Source organism: Arachis hypogaea, chromosome 11 (assembly GCF_003086295.3).
Source record: "Arachis hypogaea cultivar Tifrunner chromosome 11, arahy.Tifrunner.gnm2.J5K5, whole genome shotgun sequence".
Taxonomy (NCBI): domain Eukaryota; kingdom Viridiplantae; phylum Streptophyta; class Magnoliopsida; order Fabales; family Fabaceae; genus Arachis; species Arachis hypogaea.
In genome coordinates this window covers 33,825,412-33,838,689 of record NC_092046.1, presented here as the reverse complement: position 1 = coordinate 33,838,689, position 13,278 = coordinate 33,825,412, and the positions used below count along the sequence as shown (strand labels likewise).

Here is a 13,278-nt window from a genome sequence, read left to right as displayed (position 1 = left end):
TCAATATCGGAAGTATAGTGCTTCAAAGTACCAAAGGTACACTCATGGACTTCATGCTAGATGTATCGATTAGATACCCTAACTAGCACAGGCACAGACTCAGAGTATGCATTGAAGCATAAGCAGTTCCATCCCTCAGGCTCACGAGGACGAATTGCTCTGATACCATAATGTAACACCCTAATATTCAAATCCTTATGCTCGAGTCATAAGTCAATGATATTACGGTGGTACGACTCTCAGGTGAATTTTTAATAAATAAATATAGGTAATTTCGAAAGGAGTATTAATCGAGAAGCCTGAAAAGAGTAGAAATAAAATCGCGAAGACGTATCTTTCACGTCTCGACAACAAAAGATAAACCGTGAAGCCGAAAACGATATACGGACAAGGCGTAGAGGAGATTAAGAGATAGATAACAGATAGATATATATAACATAAGTAAATAGCCACTAGTCGCGACCCGCGAAGTTTAGGTCGGCTAGGGTACATTATGAAATTAGTTGACAACAGTATATCCTAATCTCTCCCGAAGGAAACATGAGAGCCTCTATAGGCAAATTCAAAGAGTTCAATACATAATATAAACTTTCCAAAACAAAGGTGGAGAGATTCTAATCAAAACACAAAGTAGAGGAAATAAAGATCTTCGCCGTCTCTCAGACGACCCACAACTCACTTTTGAGCACCTGGACCTGTATCTGAAAAACAAGAGATATATACGGAATGAGAACCCCGGGCCCATGGGTTCCCAGTACGGTAAAAGTGCCAAATAAATTCAATGTACTGCAACAAAAACTCACTAAGCATCCTAAACTTCTTCATCAATTATTCATCCTAGGTTCTCGCTAATCCATGAATAGGCAACTGTCATAAGGGAGTGCTAAATTCAATTCATGTTTCACATGTTTCCCAACTCGCTGACTCTTCCACGAATCAGACTCAGAATCATAAGCAAAACCATCACCAGTTGTTCTGCCTCAGCAGTTCTATATCAATACATCATCATGCAATCGCGTCATCAATTCATCCCATCAAGAACAGCCCTCACACCCACCGACACCAGCATGAGGGGCCTCTCAGTTGTACAAACACAAGCAATACAGGCAAGTAATACACAAACATGATACAAGTAGAACAATTAGCATATAGTCAGGTAACATGGCATATATGATGTAGAAATCCAAGACAAATGGCAAACCCAAACAATTCAAACATATGCAAATGATGAATGCCTGCCCTATGGCTGTCGGTTATATAGCCAACCCGACATGTCCTGGTAGCTAACCATTGGACAGAAACACCCCTTGCGGAGCAAGTAGGTTTGAGCTACAACCCCCTTGCTACTGCCCGCTCAACCCAGAGCCAGTGAAATAATCACTACTGCGGCTACTACCCAGGCGGGTGTCTAAAAGCTCAACCTGGAGCGAGTGGATTCACCACTACTGCCGCTACTACCCAGGCGTCGCAATCTCTGACCTGGAGCAAGTGGGACGAACCACAACCCTTGCTACTACCCAGGTATCTCAAGCATTGGCCCGGAGCAAGTGGGACGAACCACAACCCTTGCTACTGCCCAGGCATCTCAAACATATATTCATTCAATCTCAATTCATATTATCAACATTCATTGTTACCAAATCTCAAACATTAACTTGGAGCAAGTGGGACGAACCACAACCCTTGCTACTACCCAAGTATCACAAATAAACATTTATTCATAATCACCCTTCATTATTATCACTCTTCCAACCATATTCGCTCCCATTTAACTTATTATTTAATTAATTTTGGCTAGACCGGGTATTACATTCCTCAATAGTGAATGAATTCCCCAATACAACTTGAGAATCAAAATATTGTTTGAGCTTTGCCATGTAATCAAAGGCTGATAGACCATGCTTGTTGATGGTTTTGATCTGAGCCTTGTGTTGTTCACCTTGTATTTGGATTTTTTTTCATAATAAATTATGAAAAATATTTATTTTCACCAAACCTAGTTTTCAGCTTTATTTACTGAAATGCACTTTTTTTTTGTATTTGGGCAAGTTCGCCGCACCTTCCGGCGAACTCCACTTCAAATATATTAAATTGAGTTTGAAAAGTTAACAATGGTAAACAATATCATCGTCTCCAGAGTACATAAGAGTATATAGAAATAAGTCGTATTTTATTTTTGGAAAATAGTTATTTTTTTAATTTATAATTAAAAAATCTTTGTTAAATATGATTTATTTCGGTGTACCTGTATATTTTTAGAGACGATGAAAATAGTTGTCATAGACCCAGAAAATTATAATAGTGGGGACAAAAATAATATATAAAAATAATTAAAAAATATTAATATATTTAGTTATTTAAATCTTAGAGTATGTTAATTAGTCACATTTTTAATAAATATAATTAACACATTAAAAAATATATTAATTTATATCAAAAATATTTTTTCTCATTTTAATGTTTTGGCATTGTTGTGTGATATGTTATTATCTGTGTGATACATTAACCAGATAAGAAAACATACTACACCTACATATACCAGAACACAACTTAGGAAATCCAAGCCTAACCACCAATCTAGCTAACTACTAAGCCTATCAGTAATAGCAGACTCTAACTACCCACTATCCTTTTCAGCTTCGCTAATTTTATTTTTTTGAATTATTTTTTAATTTTTTTGATGACTTGACAATTAAAAAAAATGATAGAAGTTAAAATAGCAACGTCATTCTTTAACATTATTATTATTAGTATGAACTTTATTATTTTTTTTAGCAATATGAGCTTTGTTTCTTATGCTTTTATTATTATTATTATTATTATTATTATTATTATTATTATTATTATTATTATTATTATTTCTCCAATTATAAATTATTTTATAATAATTCTTTGATAAAATAATGTTTAGTATGATAGATTTATTTTTTTCCATTCTTTTGCCAAAAATAATATATATTAGGAGTAAAAAAAGATATAAATTAAATTTTAAAATTCAAATTCAAATAAGATATGCAAAAAGAGACTATTAAATTAAGGTTTAGAATTTATTTTGATAGATTTAAACTCTTTGTATTATTGTTATTGAAATTTTAAATATTGTTATAAAATTTTAGACATTTTTTATCTCATTATTCTTAAATTATACATTATCCTATGTATTTAAAGAGTTACTTTTTTTAAAAAAATAGGTGTGACATTATATACTTTTTTCGATACAAGGAGTCTATAAAATTAAAATGAGTAATAAAATTGATTATACATGTCTTATAACATACAAACTTTTTAGATTTTTATGCACAATTAATCAACTTTTAGTTTTAAAACAAATTTCTATTTTACTTTTTATATTTTATTTGATTATTTTTTATAATTTTTTTCTTATTTTTTTAATTCTTTATTATCGTAATAATTCATCATGAATTTGTTTTTTGCAGAAAAAATTTGTTAATCACAAAATACAGAAGACTTAACTAAAAAATTAAAAAATTCTTAGCTAGTCATAAAATAAAAATTTATAAATTATACTTTAATTATGTTGTAAAATATAAATTAAAAATATTTAAAATTAATTTTTTATCATTAATTTATCATCCTAGCTAACATGTCATGCCCCTTGAATTCTATCTCGATTCATTTCGCGTAGTTTATCAAACTAAATCAATTATGACTAATAAATTAATTTTTTTATTAATTATAATAACTAATTAAGTTAAAAAAATAATGATAAAAATAATTCTAATATAAACTTTTACTAATTACATACTTTTATTAGTTTAAAATAAAGAATATTTAATTCTAAATTGTAATTTAATATCGTGAATAACATTAGATAATTAATTATTAATATAATTTATATTGTAATATATATATATATAAAAACACATAGTCTTATCGGGGCCACCTGATTTTCATGGTTCCCAAGAAAGAGTGAATTTTGGGATATAATGTTATGTTATTTTGTTTTTGGAAATAATAATTTATTTTTGTATATTACAGAAAAATGTCATTGTGTTGAGATAAGAATGTGAGATGATCCCCATTAATGATATGGGCGGTTGAAGTTTTTAAGAGAGAAATTTGAAGATCAACCTTTAATAAATGTTGAATTTGTACAGTTATAAATAAGGCTTCATAGCCTTACGTACAACACATAATAAGAGCAATAAAATATTTTTTTCTCTCTTTTACTATAATATTCTTCACTTTATACAGTGCTAATAAACTTTCTCTCTTTTATCTCTATGTGCTTTTAAGCTACAATATTTATAATATTAGCAAATAGATAAACTACTTATATTATAGTGAGATAAGAGCATATTTATATTTCTCTATTTTATATTTATTTCTCTTCCTTATTTATTTATTTATTTTACAACACGTTATCAGCACGAGACTCTGATCAAATTTTAGGAAGACTCAGGTAATAAATTTTTATTATATTGAAACTATCTCATCTTGAATTTAATGCTCTTGATATATCTGGAAACAATTATTTATCATAGATATTAGATGCTGAAATTCATCTTGATTCAATAGATCTTGGAGATACCATTAAGGCTGAAAATAATGTATCCTAGAAGGATAAAGCCAAGGCCATGATTTTCCTTCGTCGTCATCTTGATGAAGGATTGAAAAATGAATATCTCACATTAAAAGATCCTGCAGATCTTTGGAAAGACCTTGAAGAAAGGTATAATCATAAAAAAACGGTGATACTTCCTCAAGCCCGATATGAATGGACGCACTTGCGTCTGCAAGATTTTAAATCCATAAATGAATATAATTCTGCAATGTTTCGAATCACCTCACGAATGAAATTATGTGGGAAAAAGATAACTGATCATGATATGTTGGAGAAAACTTTCTCAACCTTTCATGCCTCGAATGTGCTCCTGTAGCAGCAGTATCGAGAAAAAGCGTTTAAAAAATATTATGAGTTAATTTCTTGCCTTCTTGTTGCTGAACGTAACAATGAGTTACTTTTAAAGAATCATGAAGCGTGCCCAGCTGGCGCCGCCCCATTTTCTAAAGTAAATGCGGCAAATTACCCCAGAAGAGGTAAATGGCAAGGTTTTAGTAACAAGAAAAATTATGGAAGAAAAAAGAATTATGTTCACAAGAGAGGATCTCACCAGAAGTGGGATAAAGAAAGAAATTCTGGACAAAATAAATCAACAGAGGATAAGTGTTTCCGTTGTGGTGGAAATGGCCATTGGTCACGTACCTGTCGTACCCCAAGGCACCTAGTTGATCTTTATCAAGCATCCTTGAAAAAGGATGACAAAGGAAAGGAAACGAATTTTGTTTCAAATGATGCTGAAAATTTAACCACTTATTATGATGTATCTGATTTCTTTGAGGATCCTGAAGGAAATATTGGTCATCTGATTAATGATGGAATAGTTTAATATGTGAAATTGTTAAGTATCCTTGTAAATAAATAATGTAAAGAACTTATTGTTAAGTTTTATTTTCTATGTATTTAAGTTTCAAATGTGATGTATATAAATAATGAATTATTAATGTTTATGAATTTTGAAATCATTAAATGTGTCAAGTTTTAAAATAAAATTTTAGTATATGACATTATTTTTATGTACAATGTTTCTTAGAAAAATAATTTCGATCAAGAATTCAATTTAACTGTGCATGTGATGAGCGGATAATTTATACGCTTTTTGACATTGTTTTTAGTATGTTTTTAGTAGGATCTAGTTACTTTTAGGGATGGTTTCATTAGTTTTTATGTTAAATTCATATTTCTAGACTTTACTATGAGTTTGTGTGTTTTTCTGTGATTTCAGGTATTTTCTAGCTGAAATTGAGGGACTTGAGCAGAAATCAGATTCAAAGGTTGAAGAAGGACTGCTGATGCTGTTGGATTCTGACCTCCCTGCACTCAAAGTGAATTTTCTGGAGCTACAGAACTTGAAATGGCGCGCTTTCAATTGCGTTGGAAAGTAGACATCCAGGGCTTTCCAGCAATATATAATAGTCCATAGTTTGGCCAAGAATAGATGACGTAAACTGGCGTTCAACGCCAGCTTTCTGCCCAAATCTGGCGTCCAGCGCCAGAAAAGGATCCAAAACCAGAGTTGAACGCCCAAACTGGTACAAATACTGGCATTCAACTCCAAGAAGGATCTCTACACGTGCAGCACTCAAGCTCAGCCCAAGCACACACCAAGTGGGCCCCGGAAGTGGATTTATGCATCAATTACTTACTTCTGTAAACCCTAGTAGCTAGTTTATTATAAATAGGACCTTTTACTAATTGTATTAGACATCTTTGATCAGTTGTATGCTATCTTAGATCACGTTTGAGGGCTGGCCTCTCGGCCATGCCTGGACCTTTCACTTATGTATTTTCAACGGTAGAGTTTCTGCACTCCATAGATTAAGGTGTGGAGCTCTGCTGTTCCTCAAAGATTAATGAAAAGTACTACTGTTTTCTATTCAATTCATCTTATTTCACTTCTAAGATATTCATTCGCACTTCAACCTGAATGTGATGAACGTGACAATCATCATCATTCCCTATGAACGCGTGCCTGACAACCACTTCCGTTCTACCTTCGACTGAATGAGTATCTCTTAGATCTCCTAACCAGAATCTTCGTGGTGTAAGCTAGAATGATGGCGGCATTCAAGAGAATCCGGAAAGTCTAAACCTTGTCTGTGGTATTCCGAGTAGGATTCAATGATTGAATGACTGTGACGAGCTCCAAACTCGCGATTGCAGGGCGTTAGTGACAGACGCAAAAGGATAGTAAATCCTATTCCAGCATGATCGAGAACCGACAGATGAATAGCCGTGCCGTGACAGGGTGCGTTGACCATTTTCACTGAGAGGATAAGATGAAGCCATTGACAAGGGTGATGCCTCCAGACGATTAGCCGTGCCGTGACAGGGCATTGGATCATTTTCCCGAGAGATGACCGAAAGTAGCCATTGACAGTGGTGATGTATCACATAAAGCCAGCCATGGAAAGGAGTAAGACTGATTGGATGAAGATAGCAGGAAAGCAGAGGTTCAGAGGAACGAAAGCATCTCTATTCGCTTATCTGAAACTCTCACCAATGATTTACATAAGTATTTCTATCCCTTCTTTTACTATATTAATTTCGAAAACACCATTATCAATTTATATCCGCCTAACTGAGATTTACAAGGTGACCATAGCTTGCTTCATACCAACAATCTCCGTGGGATTCGACCCTTATTCACGTAAGGTATTACTTGGACGACCCAGTGCACTTGCTGGTCAGTTACACGGAGTTGTGAACCGTGGTCTTGGCATCATGTTTTTGGCGCCATTACCAGGGAAAGAAAGAGCGATGAATTTTACATACTTAAAGTGTAATCACGACTCCGCGTACCAAGTTTTTGGCGCCGTTGCCGGGGATTGTTTGAGTATGGACAACTGCGGTTCATCCTGTTGCTCAAATTAGGTAATTTTCTTTTTATTTTATTTTCAAAAAGTTTTCAAAAATTTTTCAAAAATATTTTCCTTTATTTTCGAAAAAAATTTAATTAAAAATATTTTCAAAAATATACTTTTCTTCAGGATTTTTAAGAATGAATTCTAGTGTTTCATGGAGCATGTTGAAGCCTGGCTGGCTGTAAAGCCATATCTAATTCCTTTGGGAATGAGTATGTCAGGCGTGTCATGTCTGAGTTACATACTAAAGCTTGGCTGGCTATTAAGACATGCCTGACCCTTTGATTGGAGCTTTAGAGCATAAGATTCCTGGAATTCATATTAAAAATTTTGGAATCCTTATTTTCTTTTTCAAAATAATTTTTCGAAAAATATAAAATAAAAATCCAAAAAAATTTAGAAAATCATAAAAATAAAAAAAAAATATTTTGTGTTTCTTGTTTGAGTCTTGAGTCATGTTATAAGTTTGGTGTCAATTGCATGTGCATCTTGCATTTTTCGAAAATTTCATGCATTCATAGTGTTCCTCATGATCTTCAAGTTATTCTTGGTAAGTCTTCTTGTTTGATCTTTGCATTTGCATGTTTTGTGTCTTTTCTTGTTTTTCATATGCATTCTTGAATTCTTAGTGTCTAAGCAGTGAAGAATTCTAAGTTTGGTGTCTTGCATGTTTTCCTTGCATTAAAAATTTTTCAAAATTATGTTCTTGATGTTCATCATGATCTTCATAGTGTTCTTGGTGTTCATCTTGACATTCATAGCATTCATGCATGCATTCATTGTTTTGATCCAAAATTTTCATGCATTGAGTCTTTTTGTTGTTTTTCTCTCTCATCATAAAAATTCAAAAATAAAAAAAAAATATCTTTCCCTTTTTTCTCTCATCAAATTCGAAAATTTGAGTTGACTTTTTCAAAAATTTTTAAAAATCAAGTTGTTTCTTATGAGTCAAATCAAATTTTCAATTTGAAAATCTCATCTTTTTCAAAATCTTTTTCAAAAATCAAATCTTTTTCAAATTTCTTAGTTATTTTCGAAAATTCCAAAAATATTTTTCAAAAATATTTTTCTTATTTTTATATCAAATTTTCGAAAATAACATAATCAATTAATGTTTTGATTCAAAAATTTGAAGTTTGTTACTTGCTTGTTAAGAAAGATTCAAACTTTAAGTTCTAGAATCATATCTTGTGATTTCTTATGAATCAAGTCATTAATTGAGATTTTAAAAATCAAATCTTTTTCAAAACTAATTTCTAAAATATCTTCTTATCTTACCTTTTTCAAAAAGTTGGTTTCAAAATATCTTTTCTAACCTCCTAACTTCTTATCTTTTCAAAATTTGTTTCAACTACTAACTAACTTTTTGTTTGTTTCTTAACTTTTTCAAAACTACCTAACTAACTCTCTCTCTCTCTGATTTTCGAAAATATCTTCCCTCTTTTTCAAAAATTTCTTTTTAATTAACTAATTATTCCTATTTTTATTTTTGATTTTAAAAATTTTCGAAAAATACTAACATTTTTCAAAAACCATTTTCGAAAATCACTAACTCTTTTTCAAAAATATTTTTCGAAAATTCTCCCTCTCCCATCTTATTCTATTTATTTATTCATTTACTAACATCTCATCTCACATCTCAACCCTCCTCACAGTTGTGTTTCTTCCATTACATTACATTCTTTGTCTCCCCCTCTTCTTCTAGTCACACAGGGATCCCTATACTGTGGTATAAAGGATCTCTATTATTATTATTATTTTTCTGTGCCCTCCTCTTTGTCATAAGAGCAGGAGCAAGGATAAGAACATTCTTGTGGAAGCAAATCCAGAACCTGAAAGGACTCTGAAAAGGAAACTAAGAGAAGCTAAAATACAACAATCCAGAGATTACCTTTCAGAAATTTTTGAACAGGAAGAGGAGATGGCAGCCGAAAATAATAATAATGTAAGGAAGATGCTTGATGACTTTACTGCACCTAATTCCAATTTACATGGAAGAAGCATCTCCATTCCTGCCATTGGAGCAAACAACTTTGAGCTGAAACCTCAATTAGTTTCTCTGATGCAGCAGAACTGCAAGTTTCATGGACATCCATCTGAAGATCCTTTTCAGTTCTTAACTGAATTCTTGCAGATATGTGATACTGTTAAGACTAATGGAGTAGATCCTGAAGTCTACAGGCTCATGCTTTTCCTTTTTGCTGTAAGAGACAGAGCTAGATTATGGTTGGATTCTCAACCCAAAGACAGCCTGAACTCTTGGGATAAGCTGGTCACGGCTTTCTTAGCCAAGTACTTTCCTCCTCAAAAGCTGAGCAAGCTTAGAGCTGATGTTCAAACCTTCAGACAGAAAGAAGGTGAATCCCTCTATGAAGCTTGGGAAAGATACAAACAGTTGACCAAAAAGTGTCCTTCTGACATGCTTTCAGAATGGACCATCCTGGATATATTCTATGATGGTTTATCTGAGCTATCAAAGATGTCACTGGACACTTCTGCAGGTGGATCCATTCACCTAAAGAAAATGCCTGCAGAAACTCAAGAACTCATTGACATGGTTGCTAATAACCAGTTCATGTACACTTCTGAAAGAAATCCTGTGAGTAATGGGACGCCTATGAAGAAGGGAGTTCTTGAAGTTGATACTCTGAATGCCATATTGGCTCAGAATAAAATATTGACTCAGCAAGTCAATATGATCTCTCAGAGTCTGCATGGAATGCAAGCTGCATCCAACAGTACTCAAGAGGCTTCTCATGAAGAAGAAGCTTATGATCCTGAGAACCCTGCAATAGCAGAGGTGAATTACTTAGGTGAACCTTATGGAAACACCTATAACTCATCATGGAGAAATCATCCAAATTTCTCATGGAAGGATCAAAAGCCTCAACAAGGCTTTAATAATGGTGGAAGAAACAGGTTTAACAATAATAAACCTTTTCCATCATCCACTCAGCAACAGACAGAGAACTCTGAACAAAATACTTCTAATTTAGCAAACTTAGTCTCTGATCTGTCTAAGGCCACTGTGAGTTTCATGAATGAAACAAGGTCTTCCATTAGAAATTTGGAAGCACAAGTGGGCCAGCTGAGTAAGAGGATCACTGAAATCCCTCCTAGTACTCTCCCAAGAAATACAGAAGAGAATCCAAAAGGAGAGTGCAAGGCCATTGACATAAGTACCATGGCCGAACCCAAAGAAGGAGAGGAGGACGTGAATCCCAAGGAGGAAGACCTCCTGGGACGTCCAGTGATCAATAAGGAGCTTCTCTCTGAGGAAACAAAGGACTCTAAGGCTCATCTAAAGACCATAGAGATTCCATTGAACCTCCTTATGCCCTTCATGAGCTCTGATGAGAATTCCTCTTCTGAAGAGAATGAGGATGTTACTGAAGAGCAAACTGCCAAGTTTCTTGGTGCAATCATGAAGCTGAATGCCAAATTATTTGGCATTGATACTTGGGAAGTTGAACCTCCCTTGTTCATCAATGAACTAAGTGATCTGGATCAACTGACATTGCCTCAGAAGAGACAGGATCCTGGAAAGTTCATAATACCTTGTGCCATAGGCACCATGATCTTTAAGGCTCTGTGTGACCTTGGTTCAGGGATAAACCTCATGCCCCTCTCTGTAATAGAGAAACTAGGAATCTATGGGGTGCAAGCTGCTAAAATTTCATTAGAGATGGCAGACAGTTCAAGAAAACAGGCTTATGGACAAGTAGAGGACGTGTTAGTAAAGGTTGAAGGTCTTTACATCCTTGCTGATTTTATAGTCCTGGATACTGGAAAGGAAGAGGATGAATCCATCATCTTAGGAAGACCTTTCCTGGCCACAGCAAGAGCTGTGATTGATGTTGACAGAGGTGAACTAGTCCTTCAATGGAATGAGGACTCCCTTGTGTTTAAAACTCAAGGATCTCCCTCTGCAACCATGGAGAGGAAGCATGAAAAGCTTCTCTCAAAGTAGAGTCAACCCAAGCCCCCACAGTCAAACTCTAAGTTTGGTGTTGGAGAGTTTCAACAATGCTCTGAACATCTGTAAGGCTCCATGAGAGCCCACTGTCAAGCTATTGACATTAAAGAAGCGCTTGTTGGGAGGCAACCCAATGTTTATTTATCTAATTTTTATCTTCATTGTTTTTCATGTCTTTATAGGTTCATGATCATGTGGAGTCACAAAATAAATAGAAAAATTGAAAACAGAATCAAAAACAGCAGAAGAAAAATCTCACCCTGGAGGAGCATCTGTTTGGCGTTCAACGCCAGAATAGAGCATGGTTCTGGCGCTGAACGCCCAAAATGGGCAGCTTCTGGGCGCTGAACGCCAGAACAGGCATGGTTCTGGCGTCCAACGCCAGAAATGGCACACAAATGGGCGTTGAACGCCTAAAATGGCCACCAACCTGGCGCTGAACGCCCAGAGTTGTGTGCAAGGGCATTTTACATGCCTAAATTGGTGCAGGGATGTAAATGCCTTGATGTGGTGACAATGCTTCTTGTTTTCTGAATGTATGCTTGAACAGTGCATATGTCTTTTGAAGTTGTTGTTTAAGAATGTTAAATATGTTGGCTCTTGAAAGAATGATGACTAGGAGACATGTTACTTGATAATCTGAAAAATCATAAAAAATGATTCTTGAAGCAAGAAAAAGCAGCAAAGAACAAAGCTTGCAGAAAAAAAAAATAGGCGAAAAAAAAAATAGAAAGAAAAAGAAAAAGCAAGCAGAAAAAGCCAAAAGCTCTTAAAACCAAGAGACAAGAGCAAAAAGCCAATAACCCTTAAAACCAAAAGGCAAGGGCAAATAAAAAGGATCCCAAGGCTTTGAGCATCAGTGGATAGGAGGGCCTAAAGGAATAAAATCCTGGTCTAAGCGGCTAAATCAAGCTGTCCCTAACCATGTGCTTGTGGCATGTAGGTGTCAAGTGAAAACTTGAGACTGAGCGGTTAAAGTCAAGGTCCAAAGCAAAAAAAGAGTGTGCTTAAGAACCCTGGACACCTCTAATTGGGGACTTTAGCAAAGCTGAGTCACAATCTGAAAAGGTTCACCCAATTATGTGTCTGTGGCATTTATGTATCCGGTGGTAATACTGGAAAACAAAGTGCTTAGGGCCACGGCCAAGACTCATAAAGAAGCTGTGTTCAAGAATCATCACACTGAACTAGGAGAGTCAATAACACTATCTGAACTCTGAGTTCCTATAGATGCCAATCATTCTGAACCTCCATGGATAAAGTGAGATGCCAAAACTATTCAAGAGGCAAAAAGCTATAAGTCCCGCTCATATGATTGAAGCTATGTTTCATTGATAGTTTGGAATTTATAATATATTCTCTTCTTTTTATCCTATTTGATTTTCAGTTGCTTGGGGACAAGCAACAATTTAAGTTTGGTGTTGTGATGAGCGGATAATTTATACGCTTTTTGACATTGTTTTTAGTATGTTTTTAGTAGGATCTAGTTACTTTTAGGGATGGATTCATTAGTTTTTATGTTAAATTCACATTTCTGGACTTTACTATGAGTTTGTATGTTTTTCTGTAATTTTAGGTATTTTCTGGCTAAAATTGAGGGACTTGAGCAGAAATCAGATTCATAGGTTGAAGAAGGATTGCTGATGCTGTTGGATTCTGACCTCCCTGCACTCAAAGTAGATTTTCTGGAGCTACAGAACTCGAAATGGCGCGCTTCCAAATGAGTTGGAAAGTAGACATTCAGGGCTTTCTAGCAATATATAATAGTCCATAGTTTGGCCAAGAATAGACGACGTAAACTGACGTTCAACGCCAGCTTTCTGCCCAAATCTGGCGTCCAGCGCCAAAAAAGGATC

The 13,278-nt window shown here is 34.6% G+C and overlaps 1 non-coding gene across 1 annotated transcript; it reads right to left on the bottom strand.

Moving 5' to 3' along the window:
• Positions 1-9,763: 9,763 nt before the first annotated feature.
• LOC112724546 (small nucleolar RNA R71) lies at positions 9,764-9,871 on the bottom strand. The gene has a single exon (XR_003163703.1). It is a non-coding gene; the product is annotated as a small nucleolar RNA R71 (small nucleolar RNA).
• Between the last annotated feature and the right edge of the window lie 3,407 nt (positions 9,872-13,278).